The sequence below is a fragment of the Brassica oleracea genome, chromosome C7 (genome assembly GCF_000695525.1).
Source record: "Brassica oleracea var. oleracea cultivar TO1000 chromosome C7, BOL, whole genome shotgun sequence".
Lineage (NCBI taxonomy): Eukaryota > Viridiplantae > Streptophyta > Magnoliopsida > Brassicales > Brassicaceae > Brassica > Brassica oleracea.
The window spans coordinates 9965515-9975664 of NC_027754.1; the positions used below are offsets into that span (position 1 = coordinate 9965515).

The 10150-nt window shown below is 44.5% G+C and overlaps 3 pseudogenes; all 3 read right to left on the reverse strand.

Annotated features, from left to right (window-relative positions):
- Positions 1 to 533: 533 nt before the first annotated feature.
- Positions 534 to 1312, reverse strand: LOC106302542 (annotated as a pseudogene).
- Positions 1313 to 1371: 59 nt separating this feature from the next.
- Positions 1372 to 6432, reverse strand: LOC106302543 (annotated as a pseudogene).
- A 192-nt stretch (positions 6433 to 6624) lies between these two features.
- Positions 6625 to 10150, reverse strand: part of LOC106302544 — a 4646-nt pseudogene continuing 1120 nt past the window's right edge.

Genomic DNA, 10150 nt, shown 5'->3' on the forward strand with positions numbered 1-10150 from the left:
TCAGATCGGTCTTCAGGACGTGGACTTGGTCGAAGCTTCATTCCGGATGTAAGTGGGTCGAGGCGGTACACGGCTCGATTGTCCTGGGCGGTACGGCTAGGAAGGCGAACCTCGGCTGAGCTGTCCTGAACGGTCTGATCTCCAATCTGGTACGGTTCCATGTACTGATCCATGGACTGAGGCGCATCATTCCATCTCTCTTCAAAAGCATTTTTCCACAAATGTGGATCATCTGCAAAGAAAGGAGATAGATCAGAAACATTGAAACTTGGAGAAATATCATACTTACCTTTCAGATCCAATTGATACGCATTGTCACTGATTTTCTTAAGGATCTGGAACGCCCCTTCCTGGGCTTGTTCCCACTTGAACCCAACGTTCTTCTTGATTACTTCGGTAAGAGGGGCGGCTATAGACCTGAAGTTCTGGACGAACCTTCGATAGAACCCGGCCAGGCCGTGAAAGCTTCTCACCTCGCCCATGGTCGTTGGACTAGGCCAGTCTCGAATGGCCTTGATCTTTTCCTCGTCCACTCAGAGTCCATCTGCACCTACAATAAAGCCTAAAAAGACCACATGATATGTCCCAAAAGAACACTTACCAAAATTAGCAAACAAACGCTCTTTTCTAAGAACTTCAAGGACAGATTTCAAATGCAATTTATGATCATCAAGATTCTTGCTGTAAATGAGAATGTCATCAAAGTAGACAACAAAAAAATGACCAATAAAGGACCGCAAGATATGATTCATCAAACGCATGAATGTACTAGGTGCATTGGTAAGACCAAATGGCATGACAAGCCATTCATACAATCCTAGTCTAGTTTTGAATGCAGTTTTCCATTCATCACCTTCTTTCATGCGAATTTGGTGATAACCACTTTTCAAATCAAATTTAGAAAAGACAGAGGAACCATGCAACTCATCAAGCATGTCATCAAGCCTAGGGATTGGATGCCTATTCTTTACCGTTATGTTGTTGATGACTCGGCAGTCCACGCACATGTGCCAAGAACCGTCCTTTTTGGGCACAAGGAGAACAGGAACGACACAAGGGCTGAGGCTCTCCCTGATGTATCCCTTCTCAATAAGCTCTCCATTCTGTCTTTGAAGTTCTTTCGTCTCCACTGGATTGGTTCGGTAAGCTGGCCGGTTTGGAAGAGACGCACCTGGAACGAAATCAATCTGATGTTCAATGCCTCAGACTGGTGGCAATCCCTTAGGATTCCTGGAAACACATCAGAGTATTCCTGCAACACATCTGTAAGATCACTCCGATTTTCCGGTGCAATGTTAGAGGAGGAAGCCATTAGAGTTTCTTTATAAACGAGCAAAAGAAACGGTTGTTCTGAGCATACGATTTCTTTACCTAGCTTCCTTTGATAAAGAAGTTAGAGTTCCTAGGAGATACCTCAGGTTCGGATGGCTTTGGCTCTTTGTCTCGGCTCTTCTTCAGCTGGAGCTGATCTTGATGGACTTCGGCCGGTGAGAGGGGAACCAAGGTGATCTTCTTTCCCTTATGATCAAAGGAGTGGCGGTTGGTGTATCCGTCATGTATAGTCTTTTTGTCAAACCGCCATGGTCGTCCTAACAGAATATGGCATGCGTCCATGGGCAGAACGTCGCAAAGGACCTCGTCCTCATATCGTCCAATAGTGAGAGGGACCGCGACCTGTTCTCGGACGTACTGTTCTCCAGTGTCGTTTAACCATTCCAATCTGAAAGGTCGAGGAAGTGGTTTGGACACGAGTTCTAACTTCCTGATAAGAGACTCACTAGCAACATTAGTGCAACTACCACCATCAATAATCAAAGAACAAACTTTTTCTGAAACTAAGCATCGAGAATGAAAAAGATTCTCCCTTTGTTCTTGTTCATTGGTTTTGGGTTGAACACTCAATGTTCTTCTGGTAACAAGAAGTGGACCGTAAGCTGGGTAGTCGAGATGTCCATCCTCATCATCATAGATCGGCTCAAGTGTCTCATCAAAGGCCGGTTCTAGATCAAGGTCTGAATGTTCTTCAAAGATCGGAACAAGTCTTTCGTCTGTGGCTCTCCTGGCAATTAGAAGTGGCCCTTGGTGTGGGTATTCGAAGGACTCTCCTTCCTCATCAAAGATAGGACCGTGGTCGCCCTTGTCCTCTAGATCGTCCTGATCATCATCGGACTCAACCTCGCCATTCTCCATGAGGATCATCACTTTCTGGTTCGGACACTTGCTGGCATAGTGGCCAAGGCCTTGACATCTATAGCACCGGATGTCTCTTGCCCTATTGTTAGTCTCAACTGCTTTGCCTTTGTCAACATGAACCGGGGTGTTAGTTCAACAGTAGTATTTGTTGTGATTGGAGACTTACCTTTGTCTTGATAGCTAGGCTAGGGAGCAAAGGCCGGTTTAGAGTAGCCCTTTCTCTTGGCTTGTTGCTCGATTAAAATAGCCTTGTGTAGCATTTGCTCCATACTGGTATACTCCTGAAGCTCCATTCGATCTTGAATGTCTCGGTTGAGACCGGATAGAAATCTGGCCATAGTAGCGTCTAGGGGCTCATCCACATCCGCCTTTAGCATTAAGATCTCCATCTCTCGGTGATAGTCCTCCACGGATTTGGTTCCTTGAAGCAGCCGTCTGAGTTTTTGATGGAGTTCCCGGTGATAATGTTCAGGAACAAAACGTCTCCTCATCATGCCCGAGAGCTCGTCCCAAGTAGAGATTGGTGCTCCGCCATTCCTCCTCCCGTGAGTCACAACTTGATCATACCAGTTAATAGCGTAGCCAACAAACTCAGCTGCGGCCAATCTAACCTTTTTCATTTCAGAGAAGTTTTGACAATAAAAAACAAGTTCAATTTTTCTTTCCCATAAAAGGAAAGCATCTGGATCGTTTTTACCATCAAAAGTAGGAATCTTAAGTTTTACTCCTCCTAAACCCTCGTTAGTTCGATCAGTTCTAGCAAAAGGATTAACATCACCTGGGTCACGGTTTTGGGCTCCTCTCCTAGGACGGTTGATGGAACGATCGTCTTGGTCCTCATCCTCTCCGACTTCTTCATTAGGCCGGCTGTTCCTCCGTGGGCGATCTCGCCTGGTTCTAGATCTGGCCGTTTTGCTTCCTTGGATCTCATCAAGTTTTAGATGAATCTGTTCCAAACCTGCATTCATAAGGTTAGTCATAGAATCATTGAGAGCTCTCATCTGCAAGTTAGATAAGCCAGCATAAGAATTCCCGGTTTGGTTCTTATCTTCTTCACTCTCCATAATTCCTGAAAAGTCTAACACAAAAGATTAGTTTAAACCACAAAATTCCTCACACACTCAAGTGTTTGATCTCGCCCACTCTTAGTGTTTCTCTCGGAATTTGGATGGTCACTCAATAAGTTGTCTCTCAAAGTTCTAAGAGAACAAGACTAGTAACAAGTTAGGATCTCCAAGCAAACGGGGGTTGTTAGATAGGAAGATAAGAACTTTTTTGGTTTGGAAATCCGTATTAACCACTCTAAGGCAGGATTTCTCTTCAGCCAGCAGGATTTCTCTTCCACCACCTAGCCACTAATCGAACTTTTGATCTTTTTTTTTTATAGATCTCCTTTTTTTTTTATATGGATCTAGTGGCTGGTAAAGAGATGGCCCGGATTTGAGATAGATAGAAGAAGATGAACAGATTTAGAAAATGGGAGATGAGAAGATGAACCAATGAGAAAGATGATAAGATGATACCGGTTGAGTGGCTCTGATACCACTTTGATACGTCCTAGATTCGGACAAGGATCACTCAACAGGATTTTGGATATGAACTCGCCAAAGATGGAAGAACTGGGTGGTTTGAAAGGCGACACACAAGGTTGCGGAAAGACCTTATGATACTACCGGCTTCGATTGTGGTTTGGAATGTTACGCAAGACCAATAAGGGAAGATTTGTTTACTTGGAGAATCACTCGACAAGAAACAAGAACTGTTCTAAGCAAAGAACAAAGAGATAAACTCATAAACTTTAAGGGGAAAATCGATTTCTTGATAATGAAAAAGAGTTTACATATTTTACTTGTGGTAAATGAAAGACATTAATAAAATTGACTGAGAATGTGGAAGGTCAGTCAAGAAACTCTTCAGCTTCAGATCTGGTCGATGTGACTCTTCGGCTGATGTCTAGATTCATTCGATCAAGTTGAAGTCGCCGCGGTAAGGAGCTGGACGAACGCGGGACGGTCTGGACAGTCCGTGGCCTTATCAAGCAGTGTACTGATGCGGCCTAAGTCTTCAGATAGTTGGATGATTCGTGCCTTAGAGAAATCTGAATGATAGACGTCCAAGAGCGAGTCGGAAATGAGGGTTAGTCCATTGGCTCGATCATTGGAACAGTCGGATCGTGCCAAACGGACCAAGAGAGAGAAGTCTCGATCACTTTGGGAAACCTCACGATCCAAGTCAAGTCTGGCTCGGCTGTTAACTTTGGCTTGTCGAGATGGTTGGGAAGGACGCGTACTGGTTCGGTCAGATCGGTCTTCAGGGCGTGGACTTGGTCGAAGCTTCATTCCGGATGTAACTGGGTCGAGGCGGTACACGGCTCGATCGTCCTGGGCGGTACGGCTAGGAAGGCGAACCTCGGTTGAGCTGTCCTGAACGGTCTGATCTCCATTCTGGCACGGTTCCATGTACTGATCCATGGACTGAGGCGCATCATTCCCTCTCTCTTCAAAAGGATTTGTCCACAAATCTGGATCATCTGCAAAGAAAGGAGATAGGTCAGAAACATTGAAACTTGGAGAAATATCATACTTACCTTTCAGATCGATTTGATACGCATTGTCACTGATTTTCACAAGGATCTCGAACACCTCTTCCTGGGCTCGTTCCCAATTGAACCCAACGTTCTTCTTGATTACTTCGGTAAGAGGGGCGGCTATAGAGCTGAAGTTCTGGACGAACCTTCGATAGAACCCGGCCATGCCGTGAAAGCTTCTCACCTCGCCCACGGTCGTTGGACTAGGACAGTCCTGAATGGCCTTGATCTTTTTCTCATCCACTCTGAGTCCATATGCACCTACAATAAAGCCTAAGAAGACCACGTGATATGTCCCAAAATAACACTTACCAAGATTAGCAAACAAACGTTCTTTTCTAAGAACTTCAAGTACATATTTAATATGCAATTTATGATCATCAAGATTCTTGCAGTAAATGAGAATGTCATCAAAGTAGACAACACAAAAATGACCAATAAAGGACCACAAGATATGATTCATCAAACGCATGAATGTACTAGGTGCATTGGTAAGGCCAAATGGCATGACAAGCCATTCATACAATCCTAATTTAGTTTTGAATGCAGTTTTCAATTCATCACCTTCCTTCATGCGAATTTGGTGATAACCACTTTTCAAATCAATTTTAGAAAACACAGAGGAACCATGCAACTCATCAAGCATGTCATCAAGCCTAGGGATTGGATGCCTATACTTTACCGTTATGTTGTTGATAACTCGGCAGTCCACGCACATGCGCCAAGAACCGTCCTTTTTGGGCACAAGAAGAACAGGAACGGCACAAGGGCTGAGGCTCTCCCTGATGAGTCCCTTCTCAAGAAGCTCTCCATTCTGTCTTTGAAGTTCTTTCGTCTCCACTGGATTGGTTCGGTAATCTGGCTGGTTTGGAAGAGACGCACCTGGAACCAAATCAATCTGATGTTTAATGCCTCAGACTGGTGGCAATCCCTTAGGATTACCTTCTAGAAACACATCAGAGTATTCCTGCAACACATCTGTAAGATCACTAGAATTTCCGGTGCAATGTTAGAGGAGGAAGCAATTAGAGTTTCTTTATAAACGAGCAAAAGAAACAGCTGTTCTGAGCATAAGGATTTCTTTACTTGGCTTCCTTTGATAAAGAAGTTAGAGTTCCTAGGAGATTCCTCAGGTTCGGATGGCTTTGGCTCTTTGTCTCGGCTCTTCTTCAGCTGGAGCTGATCTTGATGGACTTCGGCCGATGAGAGGGGAACCAAGGTGATCTTCTTTCCCTTATGATCAAAGGTGTGGTGGTTGGTGTATCCGTCATGTATAGTATTTTTGTCAAACTGCCATGGTCGTCCTAACAGAATATGGCATGCGTCCATGGGCAGAACGTTGCAATGGACCTCGTCCTCATATCGTCCAATAGTGAGAGGGACCGCGACCTGTTCCCAGACGTACTGTTCTCCAGTGTCGTTCAACCATTCCAATCTGAAAGGTTGAGGAAGTGGTTTGGTCACGAGTCCTAACTTCCTGATAAGAGACTCACTAGCAGCATTAGTGCAACTACCACCATCAATAATCAAAGAACAAACTTTTTCTGAAACTTCCCTTTGTTCTCGTTCATTGGTTTTGGCTTGAACACTTAATGTTCTTCTGGTAACAAGAAGTGGAGCGTAAGCTGGGTAGTCAAGATGTACATCCTCATCATCATAGATCGGCTCAAGTGTCTCATCAAAGGCCGGTTCTAGATCAAGGTCTGAATGTTCTTCAAAGATCGGAACAAATTTTTCGTCTGTGGCTCTCCGGAAACTAGAAGTGGCCCTTGGTGTGGGTAGTCGAAGGACTCTCCTTCCTCATTAAAGATAGGACCATGGTCGCCCTTGTCCTCTAGATCGTCCTAATCATCCTCGGACTCAACCTCGCCATTCTCCATGAGGATCATCGCTTTCTGGTTCGGACACTTGCTGGCATAGGGGCCAAGGCCTTGACATCTATAGCACCGGATGTCTCTTGCCCTATTATTAGTCTCAACTACTTTGCCTTTGTCAACATGAACCGGGGTGTTAGTCTTAACAATAGTATTTGTTGCGATTGGAGACTTACCTTTGTCTTGATAGCTAGGCTTGGGAGCAAATGCCGGTTTAGAGTAGCCCTTTCTCTTGGCTTGTTGCTCGATCAAAATAGCCTTGTGTAGCATTTTCTCCATAATGGTATACTCCTGAAGCTCCATTCGATCTTGAATGTCTCGGTTGAGACCGGATAGGAATCTGGCCATAGTGGCGTCTAGGGGCTCGTCCACATCCGCCTTTAGCATCAAGATCCCCATCTCTTGGTGATAGTCATCCACGAATTTGGTTCCTTGAAGCAGCCGTCTGAGTTTTTGATGGAGTTCCCGGTGATAATGTTCAGGAACAAGATGTCTCCTCATCATGCCCGAGAGCTCGTCCCAAATAGAGATTGGTGCTCCGCCATTCCTCCTCCTGTGAGTCACAACTTGATCATACCAGTTAATAGCGTAGCCAACAAACTCAGCTGCGGCCAATCTAACCTTTTTCATTTCAGAGAAGTTTTGACAATCAAAAACAAGTTCAATTTTTCTTTCCCATACAAGGAAAGCATCTGGATCGTTTTTACCATCAAAAGTAGGAATCTTAAGTTTTACTCCTCCTAAACCCTCGTTAGTTCGATCAGTTCTAGCAAAAGGATTAACATCACCTGGGTCCCGGTTTTGGGCTCCTCTCCTAGGACGGTTGATGGAACGATCGTCTTGGTCCTCATCCTCTCCGACTTCTTCATTAGGCCGGCTGTTCCTCCGTGGGCGATCTCACCTGGTTCTAGATCTGGCCGTTTGGCTTCCTTGGATCTCATCAAGTCTGAGATGAATCTGTTCCAAACCTGCATTCATAAGGTTAGTCACAGAATCATTAAGAGCTCTCATCTGCAAGTTAGATAAGCCAGCATAAGAATTCCCGGTTTGGTTCTTATCTTCTTCACTCTCCATAATTCCTGAAAAGTCTAACACAAAAGATTAGTTTAAACCACAAAATTCCTCACACACTCAAGTGTTTGATCTCGCCCACTCAGTGTTTCTCTCGGAATTTGGATGGTCACTCAATAAGTTGTCTCTCAAAGTTCTAAGAGAACAAGACTAGTAACAAGTTAGGATCTCCAAGCAAATAGGGGTTGTTAGATAGAAAGATAAGAACTTTTTTGGTTTTGAAATCCGTATTAACCACTCTAAGGCTGGATTTCTCTTCAGCCTGCAGGATTTCTCTTCCACCACCTAGCCACTAATCGAACGTTCGACAAGAAACAAGAACTGTTCTAAGTAAAGAACAAAGAGATAAACTCATAAACTTTAAGGGGAAAATCGATTTCTTGATAATGAAGAAGAGTTTACATATTTATAGTACTTGTGCTAAATGAAAGACATTAATAAAAAAACTTAGGAAATAACAAAATTGACTGAGAATGTGGAAGGTCAGTCAAGAAAATCTTCAGCTTCAGATCTGGTCGATGTGACTCTTCGGCTGATGTCTAGTTCGATCAAGTTGAAGTCGCCGCGGTAAGGAGCTGGACGAACGCGGGATGGTCTGGACAATATGTGGCCTGATCAAGTAGTGTACTGATGCGGCCTAAGTCTTCAGATAGTTGGATGATGCGTGCCTTATAGAAATCTGAATGATAGATGTCCAAGAGAGAGTCGGACATGAGGGTTAGTCCATTGGCTCGATCATTGGAACAGTCGGATCGTGCCAAACGGACCAAGAGAGAGAAGTCTCGATCACTTTGGGAAACCTCACGATCCAAGTCAAGTCTGGCATGATCCAGGTCAAGTCTGACATGATCCTCATCAAGTCTGGCATGATCCACGTCAAGTCTGGCATGATCCAAGTCAAGTCTGGCTCGGCTGTTAACTTTGGCTTGTCGAGATGGTTGGGAAGGACGCGTACTGGTTCGATCAGATCGGTCTTCAGGACGTGGACTTGGTCGAAGCTTCATTCCGGATGTAAGTGGGTCGAGGCAGTACATGGCTCGATCGTCCTGGGCGGTACGTCTAGGAAGGCGAACCTCGGCTGAGCTGTCCTGAACGGTCTGATCTCCATTCTGGTACGGTTTCATGTACTGATCCATGGATTGAGGCGCATCACTTGGTCTTTCCTTTCAGAGTGGTCTGGTAACAGGAACGGGAATACTATTCATGATCCCCTCTGATTGCCTTTATGCCCCAGGGTGTAGGGAATTTCACTATGGTACGGTTCCATGTAGTGATCCATGGACCGAGGCGCATCATTCCCTCTCTCTTCAAAAGGATTTGTCCACAAATCTGGATCATCTGCAAAGAAAGGAGATAGATCAGAAACATTGAAACTTGGAGAAATATCATACTTACCTTTTAGATCCAATTGATACGCGTTGTCACTGATATTCTTAAGGATCTCGAACGCCTCTTCCTGGGCTTGTTCCCACTTGAACCCAACGTTCTTCTTGATTATTTCGGTAAGAGGGGCGGCTATAGACCTGAAGTTCTTGACGAACCTTCGATAGAACCCGGCCAGGCCGTGAAAGCTTCTCACCTCGCCCACGGTCGTTGGAATAGACCAGTCTCGAATGGCCTTGATCTTTTCCTCGTCCACTCTGAGTCCATCTGCACCTACAATTAAGCCTAAGAAGAACATGTGATATGTCCCAAAAGAACACTTACCAAGATTAGCAAACAAACGTTCTTTTCTAAGAACTTCAAGAACAGATTTCAAATGCAATTTATGATCATCAAGATTCTTGCTGTAAATGAGAATGTCATCAAAGTAGACAACAACAAAATGACCAATAAAGGACCGCAAGATATGATTCATCAAACGCATGAATGTACTAGGGCCAAATGGCATGACAAGGCAAGATATGATTCATCAAACGCATGAATGTACTAGGTGCATTGGTAAGGCCAAATGGCATGACAAGCCATTCATACAATCCTAGTTTAGTTTTAAATGCAGTTTTCCATTCATCACCTTCCTTCATGCGAATTTGGTGATAACCACTTTTCAAAACAAATTTAGAAAACACAGAGGAACCATGCAACTCATCAAGCCTAGGGATTGGATGCCTATAATTTACCGTTATGTTGTTGATGACTCGGCAGTCCACGCACATGTGCCAAGAACCGTCCTTTTTGGGCATAAGGAGAACAGGAACGGCACAAGGGCTGAGGCTCTCCCTGATGTATCCCTTCTCAATAAGCTCTCCATTCTGTCTTTGAAGTTCTTTCGTCTCCACTGGATTGGTTCGGTAAGCTGGCCGGTTTGGAAGAGACGCACCTGGAACGAAATCAATATGATGTTCAATGCCTCAGACTGGTGGCAATCCCTTAGGATTTCTGGAAACACATCAGAGTATTCCTGCAACACATCTGTAAGATCACT